This window comes from Macrotis lagotis, chromosome X (genome assembly GCF_037893015.1).
Source record: "Macrotis lagotis isolate mMagLag1 chromosome X, bilby.v1.9.chrom.fasta, whole genome shotgun sequence".
Classification (NCBI taxonomy): Eukaryota; Metazoa; Chordata; class Mammalia; order Peramelemorphia; family Peramelidae; genus Macrotis; species Macrotis lagotis.
Window position 1 is genome coordinate 332,715,432 of NC_133666.1, and position 10,828 is coordinate 332,726,259.

Genomic DNA, 10,828 nt, shown 5'->3' on the forward strand with positions numbered 1-10,828 from the left:
ATAGATTATAACTAAATAAAGAGGACTAAATGAAGACTGGAAAAGAAGGAAGAGGCAAAGTCATTTAGGGCTATCAGTTCTAAATAGTGACATTTATATTTGATCCTAGATAGAGTTTATGTGATAGATATTTGGTAACTTATGGGATATGTGAAGTCAGTGAGAGTGAGTTAAGGAGGCCATTGAGGTTGCAAATCTAGGTAATTGGAAGGATGGTTTACTGGGGTGGCTAGGTGGCACAGTGGATAGAGCACCGGCTCTGGAGTCAGGAGTACCTGAATTCAAATTCGGCCTCAGACACTTAATTACCTAGATGTGTGGCCTTGGGAAAGCCACTTAACCCCATTTGCCTTGCCAAAAAAAAAAAAAAAAAAAACTTTAAAAAAAAGGAAGGATGGTTCAGAAAAATGTTGAGTTTTTATGAAAACGACCCTAAATCAGTGTTATAAACAAATGAAGTAGGATGCATCGGCTAATACTGTGGGTCCTATCACTTGTAATCTTCAAATAGAAATTAGATCACCAGGATTCCATAGATGGGATTTGTAAATTAAGTAGAGTTTAGACAAATTTACCTTTAAATTTCTCACAAATTCAACCATTCAATAGATTTAAAAAACTTTCTCATTTCTCTTTCCTCTCTCTTTTATTTTCTACCATTTCCTCCCCTTTCTTTCTGCCCACCAATACTCTTACTCACTCTCTCCCTCCCTCTCTCTGTCTCTCTCTGTCTTTCTGTCTCTCTGTCTGTCTCTCTCTCCTCCCTCCCTCTCTCTGTCTTTTCTCTCTATTTCAAGCAACAGGTATGAGTGGGAAATGGCAGAAGGATAAGGAATTCAAGGATTATATAGGAATGGAATTGAATTGTTTATAGGACTGAGACCAAGAAAGGAGAAAAATGAAGTCAGAACAGAGAAATGACTTATGAAAATACTGAAGAGTGGAAGGTTTGGAGGTTTTGATATGGCAAAGCAGAGATTTAGGAGGGAAAAAGGTATAAGAAAAAATGGAATGATAAGTTATAATCAAATAGAGAACTATCAAATAAAATATTAGATCTTCATGTAATTAGAGAATTGCTTTCTTTCTGCCCTCAATAGATGGTAAGCTTCTTGAGGGCAGGGATCATATTTTTGTCTTTGCATCCCCAATACCAGGCATTATATCTGACACATAACAAGCGATTAATAAATGACTGATCAATACATTCCTTTTATTCTGCTAATTTGTCATTTTCACTTTGGCATTTGGAAATTTGGCATTTCACCCTGTCCCCTTTCTCCTGTGAGAGAAGTACAAAGAAGTATGAATGAGTTTGAACATGCTAGCAAAATAAGTAAATTCTATAACAGCAACATGAGGAAATTATCTGAAAAGTATTTGAGAGGAGCACATAAATCACTTTGGATATAAGCTCTCTAGCTTACTTCTAGATATATATCTCATAACTAGTAGTGGCTTTGACTGTTATTATTGAGCAAATAAATGGTTATTCTACATAGTAGATTATATGGTAATTGTACTTGGACTTTATGTCAACTACAAATTTAATTGGTGTGTAGGCTGCAAGGCATAAATTATACCTGCTGTAATTTATTTATGTAATAAAATTTACCGTTAACTGAAAGTGAAAAAACTAAGCAGAAAAAAATAATATGTTTTACACTCTAATTACATAATAAAGTTACAAAGCAAAATGTAATTTGGACATCAAATCTCCTTTGGCCTCCAATGGATTGGCAAGAAGGATCATTCTTTCAGTGCTCCCACTTTTGGGATAATTTTAATGCCAATATTTGAGCCTGTACAATATCATTTCTAAAGTTATGATGCCTCAAAACATTGTAGCACATGGACATTTAACTTTGGTTTGTAAATGGAAGAGAGATAAATAAGAAATTTGTCACTTCTCAAGGGAAAGATCATTTTCTTAATTTTTATAAATGAACAGACAGAAATGGTTCAATATATCAGATTTCTCAATTAGGGACCAGGAAAGACATGATCTACAAATTAATTATACTTGTTTTGTTCTTGTTTAACTTTTTAAACTCCAGATTAGAAACAAATATTTTAGACAATTATTCTAAAACATTTAAACCATTAGAATTTGACTACCATACAAAGTTTCATGGAAAGATAAGCATCAAATTTACCAGTCCTCCATGAGATTATCATTAGTCTATTTTGCCATAAAGTGATTCAAGAAACATGAATAAGGCTAGGTACCCCAGTGATCAAACTAAGATCATAATTTTGAGAGTTTCAGAGTAACTCAATTTTATATTACCTCAGGCAATTGGCCAAACATTACTCCTAGATTAGGTAGAAATATGGTAAGCAGTGTTCTTTAATTTATAACTAGTCCAAAGTCCCTTAATTGGTCCAATTGGTATTCAAAGAAGAAGTCGAAAGCTATATAAACTAGAAATGGAAATCAAAGAAAGTTTTGTAATCTTTGAATTTGAGTGTGTGGGTGGGGAAAGTTCAGAAAGCAGAGTAAAAAATCCTTGAAAGGATAGTGTCCATAGTGTATTGACAAGTGTTTAACAACTAACTGAAAAAAAATGTAGACACATTTTTTAAGATTTAATCTGTGGGATCAACATTTTCTCTATCACTTTCTTAAATACAGACCATCAACACTATAATAAATCATTACCTGATTTATTGCATTTGCCAATTTCTGAGATGAAATGTTCACACTGAATAGCCAATCACTTTTTGACAGCTGATGTAAGCTGGATCCAGTACACCCAAAGTCAGTGTGGTGCCTTGCAGGAGGAAAAACCTGGATTTGTAGTCAAAGGACCTTAATTCAAAATTTGGTTCTATTACCCTCCTCTGTGTGAATGTGGACTTTTTAAATGAGGGGGAAGGACTAGTTGATCTCTCAACTTTCTCCTAGTTCTAAATCTATAATCCTAAAATACATATAGTTAGAAGGACAACTAAGGAGCAATACAGGGAAGGAGAATGAGGTAAAATATGGTACCCTGAAAGCTACTAGTACACTAGCAAACAGCAGAAGAATCAAATAGTGGTGGTGATGTCAACACCTACAAGAGCACCCTAACACAGGATATTAGAACCCACTCAAATACAATTAGAACTCCCTCCTCTCCTCTTTATTTCCAATATTCCTAGATCAGACAGCTAGTGAATATCTCCTTTTGATCTTTCATAAGAGCAATATCCTAATATGAGAAAATGGATTGCTGTTTACCTAATTCAAACACATCTTTCTAATTATAATAGAAAGCAAATGTCTTCTCAGTTTAGAAAAAAGAAAGGATAATTAAAAATTAACAAGGCAGAACCTAAATTCATGTACTAACCAGCATGCAATTTTAGGTTTCATCCAAATAATTTTTTTTATTTAGATAGCTTCTCCTGGAGGTCATCTTTCCTTCTCTTTATTACTTTCTTCCTGATGGTTCATCTGCTTTAAAATTTTTTAAACTGTTTTCTTCCTCTTGAAATCTTTGGCAATTTCTATCTTTTTCCCTTATGATCTCCTATCACTCACTTTCTGACTCCTTCCCCTTTAAAGGCAGATTTCTTCCAAGAGTTATGCATCTCAACTGTTTCCCATGATAGTGTATTTACTTTTTGTGGACCTTAGTCTTTACCTCCAAGTTTATTCTAAGTAGATAGATGAGGGAATAACTGACTCTAACTAGACTCTAGTTTCCATTTTTTTCCCAAGCCTGATATAACCTGGAACTCTACTCTTGTTTTTTTCTGTTCTGTCTATGGCATCCATTGAAATACAGTTAGAACTCCACTATTTATGCTGTAGTATAGAATCTTTCCCATAGCTCTACCTCCTCTGAAGGAGGGGTAGAAGGTGGGAACATTGAGTTCTGGTTTTTTTAGCAGAAAGTTGAGACATGTAAATACTTAGGAAAAGAAATTGACAACTTTTTTTTTTAGTAAGAACAGAGACAGAGATGTGCTGGCAGGATTTATAGCAGAAATAATAGTAAGGGAATTACTAAGTGGATCTCAGAACACAAGTCAGTGGTTCCCATTATGATGCCTTATCAGAGCATAGTCTGATGGGTAGGGGTGCTGAGGGAGCATATTAGGGATTAGAAATTAGCTTTCTATACTATAAATTCTTCAGGTTTTTGCCTCCTTAGGATTTGGGAATCTTGAAATTTCTGCTGCAAAATTTTTATTTAGGGGAGTTTTGAAAGGTTCTCAAGATTACCTACTTTTCCATTTTTTATTGAATGTATGACCCAAGTTAATTTCTTTTTTCTTTTTTAGGTTTTTGCAAGGCATTGGGTTAAGTGGCTTGCCCAAAGCCACACAGCTAGGTAAGTGTTAAGTGTCTGAGGCCATATTTGTACTCAGATACTTCTGACTCCATGTCCAGTGCTCTATCCACTGTGCCACCTAGCCTCCCTTTCCAAGTTAATTTCTAAATGAATTGGTATCAGAATAGATTTTATATAGTCTTGCTGGAACAATTACCTTATCACTCTTTTTACCCACTGTACCCCCTAAACTCTGCCTGTTCTCCCTTTATCTTTATCTCTTCTCTGTTTCCTTCTCTCTCCTCTCTCTCTCTCTCTCTCTCTCTCTCTCTCTCTCTCTCTCTCTCTCTCCTCACACACACACACACACACACACACACACACAATCACATATGCCATATTTACTTTTGTTTCTGGGCTTTTTCTAATGCTATTCCTCTTGTCTACAATGATTTTTCTCCTTTCTCTTCTTATGAATATGCAAATTATTTGTGCAGAGGTTGTTGAAATACATAGATACTACTCTCAAGTGACATGAGTAAATGAACTGAAGTTTGACTCACCTTCATAGAGAGTAGGAGAAAGTCCATGTCTACATCACCAACAAGATTGCTGGAGGAAGCGACAGACAAGACTCTGTCAAGATATTTTTGGATCTTGACTCTTGTCACTTGCAGATTTGTTAAGCAAGTCATCTATGCCTTTATTCAAGAAATTCAGAAACTGGAAAATCCTTCAAAGAGAAAATATAAGGCTAGAATTATATCTATCTATCATATCTTGCATATCTCTGGCATTTGACTATAAACCTGAATTAAGAAGTTGCTTCACTGATTACTCAAGGAGGAAAGTTTCCCTTAGTACACTCTCAACATCCCACAAATACTAGTGAACAACAGATCATATCAAATAACAATAAGTGAATAAACATAAAAATTAACTTTAAACAATTACCCAAACCAAATAACAAATAAGAATTTGAAAAATTCTACAGATGAAAATGTACACAAAAATACTTGAATGAATGAGCTCTTTAGCTGTGGGTGAGATGAGGTGAGATGAGATGAGATGAAATGAGAGAGAGACAGAAACAGGGACGGAGATCTTTCTCAGGGGGAGTCCTTTCTCAGCAGTCTATATAATTATGAGCTCTATAAAGTCAGTAATATGATGGGTCCAATTGTCATATGTATTGGAGTTCTTCAGTCTTCCATTCAACATTCAGAAAGTCTTTCTCCAGCTTTCCAGGAGGTTCTTTAAGAGATACTGTTGTATTCTGCATTCTCATAGCCAATCAGGAGTCTTATTTTCCTTTCTGTAGTCTGCATATCTATCTCTAATTTGGGTGAACTTTAGGTTACATATGACCCACTTTTCTTTAAAGTCTAGTTCAAGAAGAACCTCCTCTTTGAAGTCAAACCCCCCCCCCACAGCAGAGACATAATGATTGACTGATTGATGTTGAAATTTCATTTCCTTTTATCTTTTCAATGCATTCCTTTAAAATCTCAAAATTAATGTTTTCAACCAAATTATCTTTTATGTTCCCACAATTCTAAATCTTACATAGTTTATTTTTATAAATTACAAGTAAAACTTTAGAGTGAAAATAACTCATTATTTTTAATAAAAATATTTTGCAGATCTTCAATTTCATTTTGAAAGCATTTAAAACAGTCCTAGGTGACAATGGAAATGATGCACTAACCTCAAATGGTACTTTACATATGCCATACTCCATGCCCTTGGCAAAAACAAGAAGAAGTCATACAAATTAATACATTAAACTTAAAAACATAAAACAAATCCCTCCAATTATTATCTTGTATTTATAAAAAGTTCTGTCATGCAAATTCTTTTTACCATATGAAAAACATGGAAAAATAAAAACAAGTTATAGTAAAATGTGCAGAATTACTTCTAACCCTAACTGTTCTGAAATCTATGCAAACATCTACCAATAAATTAACTAAAAAAAGTTACAAATATACTTAAGATCACTCCAAACTGATTCTATTTCACCAGCAAAGGAAAAAAATGGTAGAATTATTTGTTATGCTGTGATAGCTCATCTTGGTTTTACCCTGGCACTCAGTATGATCCTTGTAGAGCTGAATGGTTATTGTCTCACTGAATTCCTGAATAGGTCTAATAATTCTTCTGTTTGCCCTCAACTCCATTTTATGATATCCATATGAAGTTCTGTCCATAATCAAACAGTTGAAAATATCCCCTGCTGGCAAATAGAAGCTATTACAATTCACCCTGTCCATAAATCTCCCAAAGCTTGAGATTCTAGAGAACTGGGTAGATGACACTCAGGTAAAGTGAAGAGACTTACAGTACTAATTGAATGTGTTTTATTAATAACCAGACAACAACTAATGGCCCATCTGGCAAAATGACACCTTCTGAGCCAGACTTAACTCAATGGGATGCATTTATTTTTAATAACCTTAAGTCTGGCTTAAAGCCTAAATAGATCTGTATGCCTTGATACAGAGAGACAGCCACATACATTTACAAAGCTTGCTTAAGTAGCCTTCCCAACTTCCTTCAGGGACCCCACAGGAATAAGACAACATATGGTGAGAGTTCTTTTAAGATACTCTTACAAGGAACACTAAGCAGGCACAAATACAGTGGTTGTTGACAGCATCCGGCAGCAAGCATAAGGTCAAAAGTCCCCAGAGGTGTAAAGCTGAAAGCCAGCATGAGGCTGAGATCAGCTCCAAGCTGAAATGGGCTTTTGATTCTGCTCTACTGACTTCCCCCGAAGTTAAGCCAAATGTTTGACTTTCCATTGGAAACCGTGTTTTATATTGGAATGTCCAATTTGAAGACATTCTATACCAGACAGAGTCCAGACTATAGCAAATAATCTCCTGCACAAAAGAGGAACTAAGTATTTTGAAAGAGACAAAAATGCTAAAGGCAAAGGTGGAATAGTTGGGGCATTAAGACACTACCACCCACAGCATGAGAAATGGCTTAGTTCCCTGCCAAGGCATTTTCTTGCCAGGATACTCTGTTTAACATCCAGAGAATGCTATGACTCCCAAAGATGTAACACTTTCTAACCAAATTACAGAGTATGCTCTCAGAATGTCCTGTGTCTTGGTGGAACTGGAACTCTTTACTTGAATTGTGAAGTACCATATTTCCCCATGTATAAGATGCACCTTAATTTTGGTGCCTGACATTTGAAAAAAATGTATTTCATAAAATTATTGAACTCAAGTTCTATTCATCATGAAGTTCAAGGACCTTCTTCTCATAGCTTTTAGACATATTTTGGGAAGATCTGGTTCATGGACACAAGGTTAGTCCATTCTGTTTTGTGAGCCTGAAGCACCAATTGTGTCATCCTTTGAAATCAGTCACTTTTTCATCAGCAATTCTTCTTGCCTGCTGCTGAACCATCTTTGTGGACACAGGAATGCTACTTGCCCTTTGTTCTTCAATCCATCCCTTCCATTCCCTCTCTAACTCAGGCCATTTGGCTAACTTATCTCTCATGGCCTTCTTCTGCAGGGATGTTCTGAGGAACATTCTGATGAACCCTTCTTCTTCCTATAGCCAGTCTCAGATTGTTTTTTCAGTTGGAGGAGGAGGACCAAACTAACCAAACTGTCTTATATATTATATATTTTCTCACTCTAATTTAGCAGCAGTATTTCCATTCACTTTTGCAAACTAGATCACTTTGAACTTGAATACAGCACTTTACAAAAATCTTTTCCAAGCCATTTTTGGGCAGAAAGTGGCAAAATGTCAGTAACAAATGCAAAACAATGAGTGCAAAGACAATGAGCATGAAAAAGTGGGAAATGCAAGTAAAGAAATCTACAACCACTGTATAAGATGCTCCCAGTTTTTAGACCCCCAATTTTTCAATAAAAGGGTGCATCTTATATATGAGGAAATATGGAAGATTGCCTAATATATTCAGTGGCCATTTAATTTTTCCAGGTATAATTTGGAGAAAATTACAGTCTTCTCCCCAACTTGATGAGGTTATAATTAGGGCACTTTTTGTCCTCAATCACTACTCTTGCCTCACTAATCCTAAAACTTTCCCAGTTTTAATGTCTGGTCAAGTGTGGGGGTGGAAAGAACATCACTGATTGACATATATATATATATATATATATATATATATATATATATATATATATATATATGAGAGAGTTCCAGAGAAAGGAAGAGAAGGAAGAGGGACACACTTCTTGGAACTTGCTCAGGGCTTAAGTGATGCCATAAGTTGCCATCAGCCCTTGGAATGAGGGTTTTGACACTGGGTAGCATTTTGACTGGTCAGCTGAATGCCCCCATAAACTCTTTGGAAACATTCTATTAAAGAATATACTATAGTCTGGGTTTGATTTGGAAGAACACATTATGAAAAGGAAAAGGTAGACAATGAAAGATTCAAGTTGTTCAAGAATCCTTTTATTATATTTATTATACTATATTATATTTATCCTTTTTTTGTTTTGGTCAGCAATAAAATTGTACATACCTTTGATCCAGCAATAATACTACTAGGTCTGTATCCTAAAGAGATCACAAAGAAAGGTTAAATACTCATACATATAAAATATTTATAGCAGCTCTTTTTGTGGTGGCCAAGAATTGAAATTGAGGGAATACCCATCAATTAGGGAAATGATTGAATAAATTGTAGTATATGAATGTAATGAAACACTACTGTTGTATAAGAAATAATGAGTGATGGGACTTCAGAAAAACCTGCAAAGACTTTCAGGAACTGATGTTGAACCATCAGAACCAGAACATTATAGACACTAACAACAACATTGGGTGATGATCAACCATGATGGACTTGTTCATTTCAGCAGTACAATAATCAAGGACAATTCTAAAAGACTTGTAATGGAAAGTACCATCCATATCCAGAGAAGGAATTGTGGAGTCCAAATACAGATGAAAGCTTACTATTTTCAATATTTGAAAGTTGTCTTATATATTATATATTTTCCCACTCTAATGTTTTTTCCCATTTTGATTTATTCTTTCAAAATATGATTTATATGGATCTTTCATATATTCATATATGTTTAACATAGTTATATATATACATATATAGCTTATTTGTTTTTGTTAGGGGGAGAAAGGTGTGAAATTCAGAACCTTATAAAAAAGATGATTGTTGAAAACTATCCACATGTAATTGGAAAAATAAGTAACATATTTTTAAAAGATCTTTAGGGATGGGATCAGTGTGGATACATGCTTTGTTAGTAGAGAAAACTTCTGCAGAAGGAACTCTATCTACTAATGCCTGAGAAACTTGGCTGCAGTTTATGACTTTTAGAATTACCTGAAGCTCTGAGAAGTTATATGATTAATACAGGGACTTACAGTCATTAGGCATTAGAGATATGATTTAAACTCATTATTTCCTCCTGCTGAACCATCTTTGTGGACACAGGAATTCCACTTGCCCTTTGTTCTTCAATCCATCCCTTCCATTCCCTCTCTATGATTTTGTAACTACTCTACTTTAGTAGCCAGATGGTTCAGTGAAAAGACCTCTCATTGGACCTGGAGTAAGGAAGACTTGAGTTCAAATCCATTCATTAATTGTTTAACCACGGGCAAGTTATTTAATTTGTTTCCATCAGTTTCTTCAATTATGAAATGGAAGTAATAACAGTACCTACTTCACAGTATCATTACATGGATCAAAAGAGAATATTTGTGAAAAGCACTTGGCATAGTGCTTGGTATATTATCTTCCCTCCCCTTTTCCCACTCTGCCATGCTGCCAAGGAACTGAATTAAATGACTGCTTTAATCACAACAAAAAATCTGATCTTGGCTTTCATTAAGGTGGACTGAATGAGCAATCCCTCCCACTTCTAGACATTTACTGAATATAAGAAGACTTTGGTCACCTCAACCCAGAAATGTCAAGGTACACACTATCGTGTGCCTTTAGACCCATTTTTATTTAGTGTTTCTCATTCCCATAGGTAGCTGCTCCTACCTTGAATACAATGTGACTACCCTGGAGTCAGGCCTAGATTTTCACTAGAGCCAAGAAATGCTTGTTCCTCATGCCAGAACTTACTTATAGGACCTTTGAAAACTATAATGCTATGTAAATGGTGTTTATTCAGATACTTGTCTTTCCTTAGTCTTTACTACTTTGGTGGTTCAAAGCAAACACGTTGCTACAACATGTGGCTTTCCACAGCTATTATAACCTTTGCTATTTACAGATCATTGCTAACAAAATGACAATGTCATGATCTATTTGCTTTATGTTCCCATAGTAAAACACAAGCAAATAACAATCCCCAAATCTAACAACCACTATTTACATATTACATGCTAATATCTTCTATCTTTGCGTCTCTCCAAAGATTGGCGCATACATTTTATTTTCTTTAAAGTGAACACATAGCTACAAACACACAGACATATGTCTTTTTAGCAAAATGAAATTTAAACTCCAGGATAATTGACCAGGTTCTTTGACCCCAAATGAAATCAAAAGTGATATGCAAGAATAATCTATCTGTTCCCCTATGCTT